Raw genomic sequence first — 8910 nt, 5'->3', positions numbered from 1 at the left:
TATCATCATCATCAATAATAATAATAATAATAATAATAATAATGATAATAATGATAATAATAACGTAATTAACGATTTTCTTGAATTGAAATCAAACCGGCGTTCCCCTAAAATGAAATATATATATATATATATATATATATATATATATATATATATATATATATATATATATATATATATATATACATATATTCCTATGAGTCCACGGGGGAAAATGAAACACGATAAGTTGCCAAGTGCACTTTCGTGTCATAATCACATCATCATCAGGGGAGACACAAAAGAAAAATATAACAGTCAGTTGATATACATCGAAGCGACGAAGCTACGCCATTTGGTAAACATGTGATTGTGTGTGTGTATATATATATATATATATATATATATATATATATATATATATATATATATATATATATTATACCGTTCAACCAAGACATATATGTTACGTGGACTATAAAGAATGTGTTACAGAAGGTTATAACAGCTCGTGTCCATGGTCAAACGACCGGAAGTTTATATATATATATAAATACATCCATATACACTACTATGACAGAGCAGCTGGTCGTATTGTCGTGGGTTTTTTTTAAAGGTGTCGTGTGCTGGCATGGCGCGTAGGACGACACACATAACTGCTGCTGATTGTGTAATTGTCGTGTGTGGGCGACGGACGACCAGTCACTCCGTCAGTGAGGGAGGGAGTGAGGGAGGGAGGGAGGGAAGGAGGAGGGAGGATTGAGGGAGGGAGGGAGGGAGGAGATGTATCTACATGTCTCTTGTTCTTATTCGTCTTTTCCCCCATTTTCTTTAAACCCCCTCCAGGTTATGGAGGTGCTATCTGAGCCCTTCACACCTTATTCTTGTGGGGGAGAATATATATATATATATATATATATATATATATATATATATATATATATATATATATATATATATATATATATACATATATATATATATGAAGTCTGTTGTGGATGAGAGAGCTTGGGAAGTGAGTCAGTTGTTGTTCGCTGATGATACAGCGCTGGTGGCTGATTCATGTGAGAAACTGCAGAAGCTGGTGACTGAGTTTGGTAAAGTGTGTGAGAGAAGAAAGTTAAGAGTAAATGTGAATAAGAGCAAGGTTATTAGGTACAGTAGGGTTGAGGGTCAAGTCAATTGGGAGGTAAGTTTGATTGGAGAAAAACTGGAGGAAGTAAAGTGTTTTAGATATCTGGGAGTGGATCTGGCAGCGGATGGGACCATGGAAGCGGAAGTGAATCACAGGGTGGGGGAGGGGGCGAAAATCCTAGGAGCCTTGAAGAATGTGTGGAAGTCGAGAACATTATCTCGGAAAGCAAAAATGGGTATGTTTGAAGGAATAGTGGTTCCAACAATGATGTATGGTTGCGAGGCGTGGGCTATGGATAGAGTTGTGCGCAGGAGGATGGATGTGCTGGAAATGAGATGTTTGAGAACAATGTGTGGTGTGAGGTGGTTTGATCGAGTAAGTAATGTAAGGGTAAGAGAGATGTGTGGAAATAAAAAGAGCGTGGTTGAGAGAGCAGAAGAGGGTGTTTTGAAATGGTTTGAGCACATGGAGAGAATGAGTGAGGAAAGATTGACCAAGAGGATATATGTGTCAGAGGTGGAGGGAACGAGGAGAAGTGGGAGACCAAATTGGAGGTGGAAAGATGGAGTGAAAAAGATTTTGAGTGATCGGGGCCTGAACATGCAAGAGGGTGAAAGGAGGGCAAGGAACAGAGTGAATTGGATCGATGTGGTATACCGGGGTTGACGTGCTGTCAGTGGATTGAATCAAGGCATGTGAAGCGTCTGGGGTAAACCATGGAAAGCTGTGTAGGTATGTATATTTGCGTGTGTGGACGTGTATGTATATACATGTGTATGGGGGGGGGTTGGGCCATTTCTTTCGTCTGTTTCCTTGCGCTACCTCGCAAACGCGGGAGACAGCGACAAAGCAAAATAAATAAATAAATATATATATATATATATATATATATATATATATATATATATATATAACTTTATGGTTGATACAATGTGTAAAATGATAAGTTTACGAAGGATTGTCGTATGTCTTGGACAATCACATATTTACCCAAAATGGCGTCGTAGCTTCGTCTCTTCGTTGTATATCAACTGACTGTTATATTTCTCTCTTGTGTCTCCCCTGATGATGATGATGTGATTATGACACGAAAGTGCACTTGGGAACTTATCGTGTTTCATTTTTCCCCTAAGTGGACTCATAGAAATATCTTGATCACGCGCAAAATTGTGATCCTTTCCAAATATATATATATATATATATATATATATATATATATATATATATATATATATATATATATATATATATACATCCCCTCAAAGATTTGTTGCCCTTCCTGAGTGAATAAATATCAACGTAATTGTTGCTAAATGTATAATTATTATTATTCCTGTGTGTGTGTGTGTGTGTGTGTGTGTGTGTGTGTGTGTGTGTGTGTGTGTGGGAGGCGCACAGCAACACCATACAGATGGCCAAGGTGTGGGTGTGTGGGGGTGTGGGAGGTTGTAGACAACACATGTCCCTTACATAAACCCTTGGCTTTATATCCCTGAACTCAAAAAGGGAATTGTTTACTCACAACCCACGTACGATATAAACTGGCTCGTACAACCTATTTACAACCCTCGGAAAATCGTGCTAATTGCCACATCTCTACGGCTTGTTAAGGGAAAGTTGTAAGATGAAGAATAAACAATATAAACAAAAAAATAAAGGCCCCATTTGCATCTGTACATCCCAATGTGACATGATTCGTTAAATGGCCACTTGGCGTCCGTGGTGGAGAAGATGGCGTTTAAATTGACCCCCAGCATTCTCGCTCGCCGGTTTGAACTAGTTATTTAAATGCCCCTCCTAAAAAAAAAACGAGTAAAAAAAAATAATAAATGCATGAATGAACCGATTTAAATGTCCACTGTAGTCTTAGGTGTTTATAAACTGTCATACACATATTTCTGAGCAGAGACGTAATATTTTGAATGAGAGAGAGAGAGAGAGAGAGAGAGAGAGAGAGAGAGAGAGAGAGAGAGAGAGAGAGAGAGAGAGAGAGAGAGAGACAGAAGGGGGGTGGGGGGGGTGGTTGTGTTGTTTCCTTCATACCCTCGTAACTACGTGACAGTCGTTCGGGAATTGATGAGGTCAATTGTCGTCAAATGTTGGGATGGTGTGTGTGTGTGTGTATATGTGTGTGTGTGTATGTGTGTGTGTGTGTATATGTGTGTGTGTGTGTGTGTGTGTATGTGTGTGTGTGTGTGTGGGGGGGGGGGAAGGGGGGTTTGAACTAGGCTGTCAAGTTTAGGGTAGGCCACAGTTTAATGCTAAACTGTGGTAATACAGGGTAGGCTGGGTTAATGTAGGTTAAGCTGTGGTAATTTAAGCTTGGGATAATGTAGGTTAAGCTGTGGTATTTAGCTTGGGATAATGTAGGTTAAGCTGTGGTAATTTAAGCTTGGGATAATGTAGGTTAAGCTGTGGTAATTTAAGCTTGGGTTAATGTAGGTTAAGCTGTGGTAATTTAAGCTTGGGATAATGTAGGTTAAGCTGTGGTATTTAAGCTTGGGATAATGTAGGTTAAGCTGTGGTAATTTAAGCTTGGGATAATGTAGGTTCAGCTGTGGTAATGTCTGCTGTGTTAACTAAACAGTTGTTAATAACAACCAGGCAATATTCTATGTAGCTTTACTGCCTTTAATTACCTATTAACTGTTTCCAATTACATACTAGGGTAGTTAATGCCACAATTACCTCCTTTGACGTAAATAAATTGGTGTTTAGGGTCGATGTTTATTACACACGAGGACAAAATGACTTAGAAAAAAATAATATATAAATATGCTCTTCAAACATAGTTTTTAACCACATCTTCTAAGGAGGTAATTAGATAGGAAAAAGGTAATTAGACATTAGAGTAGGTTGTTCAGGAGATAAATACTAGCGTATGACACGTGTGTGTGTGAGATGGTCACTGAAAAAAAAAAAACGCTATTACATAAAAAAACGCCGTTACATTAAAAAAAAAAAGCCATTACATTAAAAAACGCCATTACATTAACAAAAAAGCCATTACATAAAAAACGCCATTACATTAACAAAAAAAGCCATCACATAAAAAACGCCATTACATTAACAAAAAAAGCCATTACATAAAAAACGCCATTACATTAACAAAAAAAAAACGCCATTACATAAAAAAAAAAGACGGATAGAAAATGGGGGCTGGGCTTTGGAAAATTTTGACCAGCAAGTGCTATGGGGGTCAGGCATGCGAGGGGGGGGGGGGAGGTCAGAGGCAGGAAGCCTAATTGGTGGGATTTTGTGTGATTATAAAAGGGTAATTAAGGATTCCACTGTGGCCTCCAACACCAGACGAACAGATGTGGTCAAAAATGGGGTGGAGGGCGTGAAGAAAACGCGCTATGGTTGAGAACACGAAGGAGTTAATACCAGTTCTAATATTAGAATACTCTATTTAGGGTGAAGATCTAGTTTCCATATGGCTTCTAGAATATTCTAGGCCTTAATTAGTGTTCAGGTTAGGGTGTTAATGTTTAATTAATACGTTTGTTAATGAAAACGTAATGTACTATCTTTACGGTGTACTTTGAATTAGAGATTAATTCATCTTGTGTTAATTTCTTTATTATTCACCGAACGAGATAACTTAAAATAATGTCTACCATCAGGAAATATAATTAAGTAAATTATATACATTACTAAAGGCTAAAAAAAAATAATATTTTTTCAGCCATTTTAAATCAGTTTCCCTTACAATCCCATTATTAATGACTGTAATTACGTCCTGCTTAATTAACTACGCTTATTACATACTGCTAAATGGAGCCAGCAGGACTGCCGTGGTATTCACCACTTCAACCACCTGTTCATGGTGGTACAAGACGACATATTTGAAATTGTTATAAATTCAAATTCAAATTACCTTCAAACATGGCGCCATTATCGCTCTTTGTGTCTTCGACCTCACATTCCTCCCCCAACCACCGTCTTCGATGAAATCCTCGTAACATAACCGTATAGTTATGACCACCATAACCCCACACTATCCTGGTTGTATGAGGAGTTGTGATCAAGTTGTTCCTTGGAGCTGGAGGCGATATATCACAGAGAATTGGTCAAAATTTCCTTTCCCCCACAACTCGGCCATCGCCGCCATGTTGAATTCACGGATCCAATGTTGACATCGAATTTGCTTAAAAAAACTAAATAATAGCTGAAGTTTAACGACAGTTAGATGGTTAATAGACTAATACTAATAAAAAATTGTAAATAAGTGATTTAAAAATTGGAAATAAGTTATTTATAATGAAGGTTAATATTAAATAGTGATCCCGTTAAGAAATGTTGCCACCGTAGGTAAACAATGTCTGTTTCATCCTCTGCAAATCCCTCGTCTCTTACACTTAACTCATTTTATATCCTTTTTCTACCCACTCTACCTACTTTCTACTCCACTCTACCTACTTTCTACCCAACTCTACCTCATCCTTGACTTCTACCTTCTCAGAAGACACTTCCCCTTTTAGTATATTCCCTCCAAAAAGAAAAAATGAAATCATTTCACAGTTTCTCGACCCCCTATCACTTTACTCCAACCCCTCCATCTCCCATCTTCTTTCTCCTGCCCCCGTCTCCCTAGCTTCCCTCTCCCCCAGCTCATCCTAGCACCCAGCACACGTGCATGCCCTCATAAGGGCGCAATTCCTAGAACACGTACATCCTAATTCCTTCCCAACATGGCCACTCGCTGGTGCTCGCTTACACTTCCCGCTTTTTAACACACCACAAAGTCTACAAGACCATATACAACCCCCTTGTTACAACTACCAATTAAGGGTGGGGGAGTCTAATTATACCTACCATATCAGGGCTTTTAAAAACGACATAGTTCTTTTAAAAACGACATATTTCTTTTAAAATTCACGCGTGGTAAGAGTTGAATAAGAGCGAGTGTTGCCGATGCGATAAATGTAAATTATTTATATTTACAGTGTGAAAAAACCTGACCAATTTACACCAAATATATGGAGAATTTTACTCTGACCTCCAAGCTTAGTTAATGGTCAAATAACATATATTTCTGACCTCCGTGAGGCCAGAAATATATGTTGTACCTTGAGTACAACAGTATCAACACCTTGAGTACGATATCATAACACTTCAAGATGAAGTAACACCTCGAGTACAATAATTAAATTCTTTTTAACACGTTAACATCTGGTGTACGACCAATTTAACACCATGCGTGCTTTTTAAGGGTCCTTAAAGGTGTTTATGTAGTGATAACGAAGGTGGTTTTTAAAGGGGGTCGTTAGACACATACGGAAGGGGGGAAGTAAAGTCATCGTACACCTGGCAGCGTCGCGGCCATTTGAGACAAGAGAAGTACACACTGGCGCGCGCGCGCGCGCAGGAGGCGCATGGCGGCGCAGCGAACGCACGCGAGAGAGAGAGAGGAAGCGCTACGATATGCCGTGGTGGGGAGAGGGGGGGGAAGGGGGGGGTTCTTTAATGATATCACGACTTCCACAGACACGACCCCAACATGGTGTCATGGCCGCCATCACAACTTCCCCCACACACACACAATGTGTGAGGTAAATATGGCTTCCTCAGTGAAGGGGTGTGAAGCCATCAAGTGTCGCCCATTCCTCTCTCTCTCTCTCTCTCTCACTTCCCCAATGTCTTTGTCTCCCGGCATCTCCCTCTCTTTCTCTCTCTCACTTCCCCAGTCTCTTTCTCTCCCGACATCTCCCTACACAATCGCTTCTCATTGTCTCACTGATTCTCCAAACTGTCTCTCTCTCACTTACTTCTCTCTCTCTCTCTCTCTCTCTCTCTCTCTCTCACTTCTCTCTCTCTCTTAATTCTCTCTCACTCACTTACTTCTCTCTCTCTCTCTCACTTCTCTCTCTCTCTCTCTCTCTCTCTCTCTCTCTCTCTCTCTCTCTCTCTCTCTCTCTCTCTCACTCTGTCTCTCTCTCACTTCTCTCTCTCTCTCTCACTTCTCTCTCTCTCACTTACTTCTCTCTCTCTCTCTCTCTCTCTCTCTCACTTACTTCTCTCTCTCTCTTAATAAGTCTCTCAGAACAAACCATTCTAAGACACACTAACCACTAACAACTGGTCCAAAATCCAAACAGGCGACCCCTAACAACTTAATTCCCCCCTACCCCCTTTGTGGACGCTGTGACGTCACAACACAACCGACCAATGAGCGGCAAAATATCCTTCAAAACACCGTCGGTCAAATAGCCGCTTCACGTCGACCGTTTCGAACTCGACGTCTCGCCAAGGGAGAATGTGTCCTACGAACTAGTGTCATAAGGCGGAAAATGGGATGATAATCTTAGCGTAATAACCATTTAATAGATTTTTTATTCATATAGGAAAATCGCCCTTGGGTTAGGGTGTGTAGTTAGGGTGTGTAGTTAGGGTGTGTAATTAGGGTGTGTAATTAGGGTGTGTAATTAGGGTGTGTAGTTAGGGTGTAATTAGGGTGTGTAGTTAGGGTGTGTAATTAGGGTGTGTAATTGGGGTGTGTAATTAGGGTAATTAGGGTGTGTAGTTAGGGTAATTAGGGTGTGTAGTTAGGGTAATTAGAGTGTGTAATTAGGGTGTGTAGTTAGGTGTAGGTGTACTTGGCGGACGTGCTGTATTCTCGTGGGATCCGAAAGTGTATCCTGGACCTGGAGAAGGACAATACGACCATTTACATGAAGCCACACGAGCCTTTTTAAAAGGTCAGGTCAGAAGGAGCCTTATAAAAGGTCAGGTCAGATGAGCCTTTTTAAAAGGTGTGGCCAGATGAGCCTTTTAAAAGGTCTGGCCAGAGGAGCCTTTTAAAAGGTAAGACGATCCTTTTAAAAGGCCAGAGGAGCCTTTTTAAATTGTCAAGTAAGACGAGCCTTTTAAAAGGCCAGAGGATCCTTTTAAAAGGTCTGGCCAGAGGAGCCTTTTTAAAGATCTGGCCAGAGGAGCCTTTTTAAAGGTCTGGCCAGAGGAGCCTTTTAAAAGGTCTGGCCAGAGGAGCCTTTTAAAAGGTCAGGTCAGAGGGTAAAGAGGGGGGAAAAGGGAGTGACACAGAGCGACATAGTTGGTTGAAGACCCTTAGGTGCAGGGGGGGGGGGGGACCACGTCGCTGGGAGACGAATGTGGGGTTGTGATCATGTGGGGTTGTGGTGATCATGTGGGGTTGTGGTGATCATGTGGGGTTGTGGTGATCATGTGGGGTTGTGGTGATCATGTGGGGTTGTGGTGATCATGTGGGGTTGTGGTGATCATGTGGGGTTGTGGTGATCATGTGGGGTTGTGGTGATCATGTGGGGTTGTGATCATGTGGGGTTGTGGTGATCATGTGGGGTTGTGATCATGTGAGGTTGTGGTGATCATGTGGGGTTGTGGTGATCATGTGGGGTTGTGGTGATCATGTGGGGTTGTGATCATGTGAGGTTGTGGTGATCATGTGGGGTTGTGGTGATCATGTGGGGTTGTGGTGATCATGTGGGGTTGTGATCATGTGGGGTTGTGGTGATCATGTGGGGTTGTGGTGATCATGTGGGGTTGTGATCATGTGGGGTTGTGATCATGTGGGTTGTGGTGATCATGTGGGGTTGTGATCATGTGGGGTTGGTGATCATGTGGGGTTGTGATCATGTGGGGTTGTGGTGATCATGTGGGGTTGTGGATCATGTGGGGTTGTGTGATCATGTGGGTTGTGATCATGTGGGGTTGTGGTGATCATGTGGGGTTGTGGTGATCATGTGGGGGTTGTGATCATGTGGGGTTGTGATCATGTGGGGTTGTGGTGATCATGTGGGGTTGTGGTGATCATG

This window comes from Panulirus ornatus, chromosome 5 (assembly GCF_036320965.1).
Source record: "Panulirus ornatus isolate Po-2019 chromosome 5, ASM3632096v1, whole genome shotgun sequence".
In the NCBI taxonomy this organism is placed as follows: Eukaryota; Metazoa; Arthropoda; class Malacostraca; order Decapoda; family Palinuridae; genus Panulirus; species Panulirus ornatus.
This window is presented reverse-complemented; position numbering follows the sequence as displayed.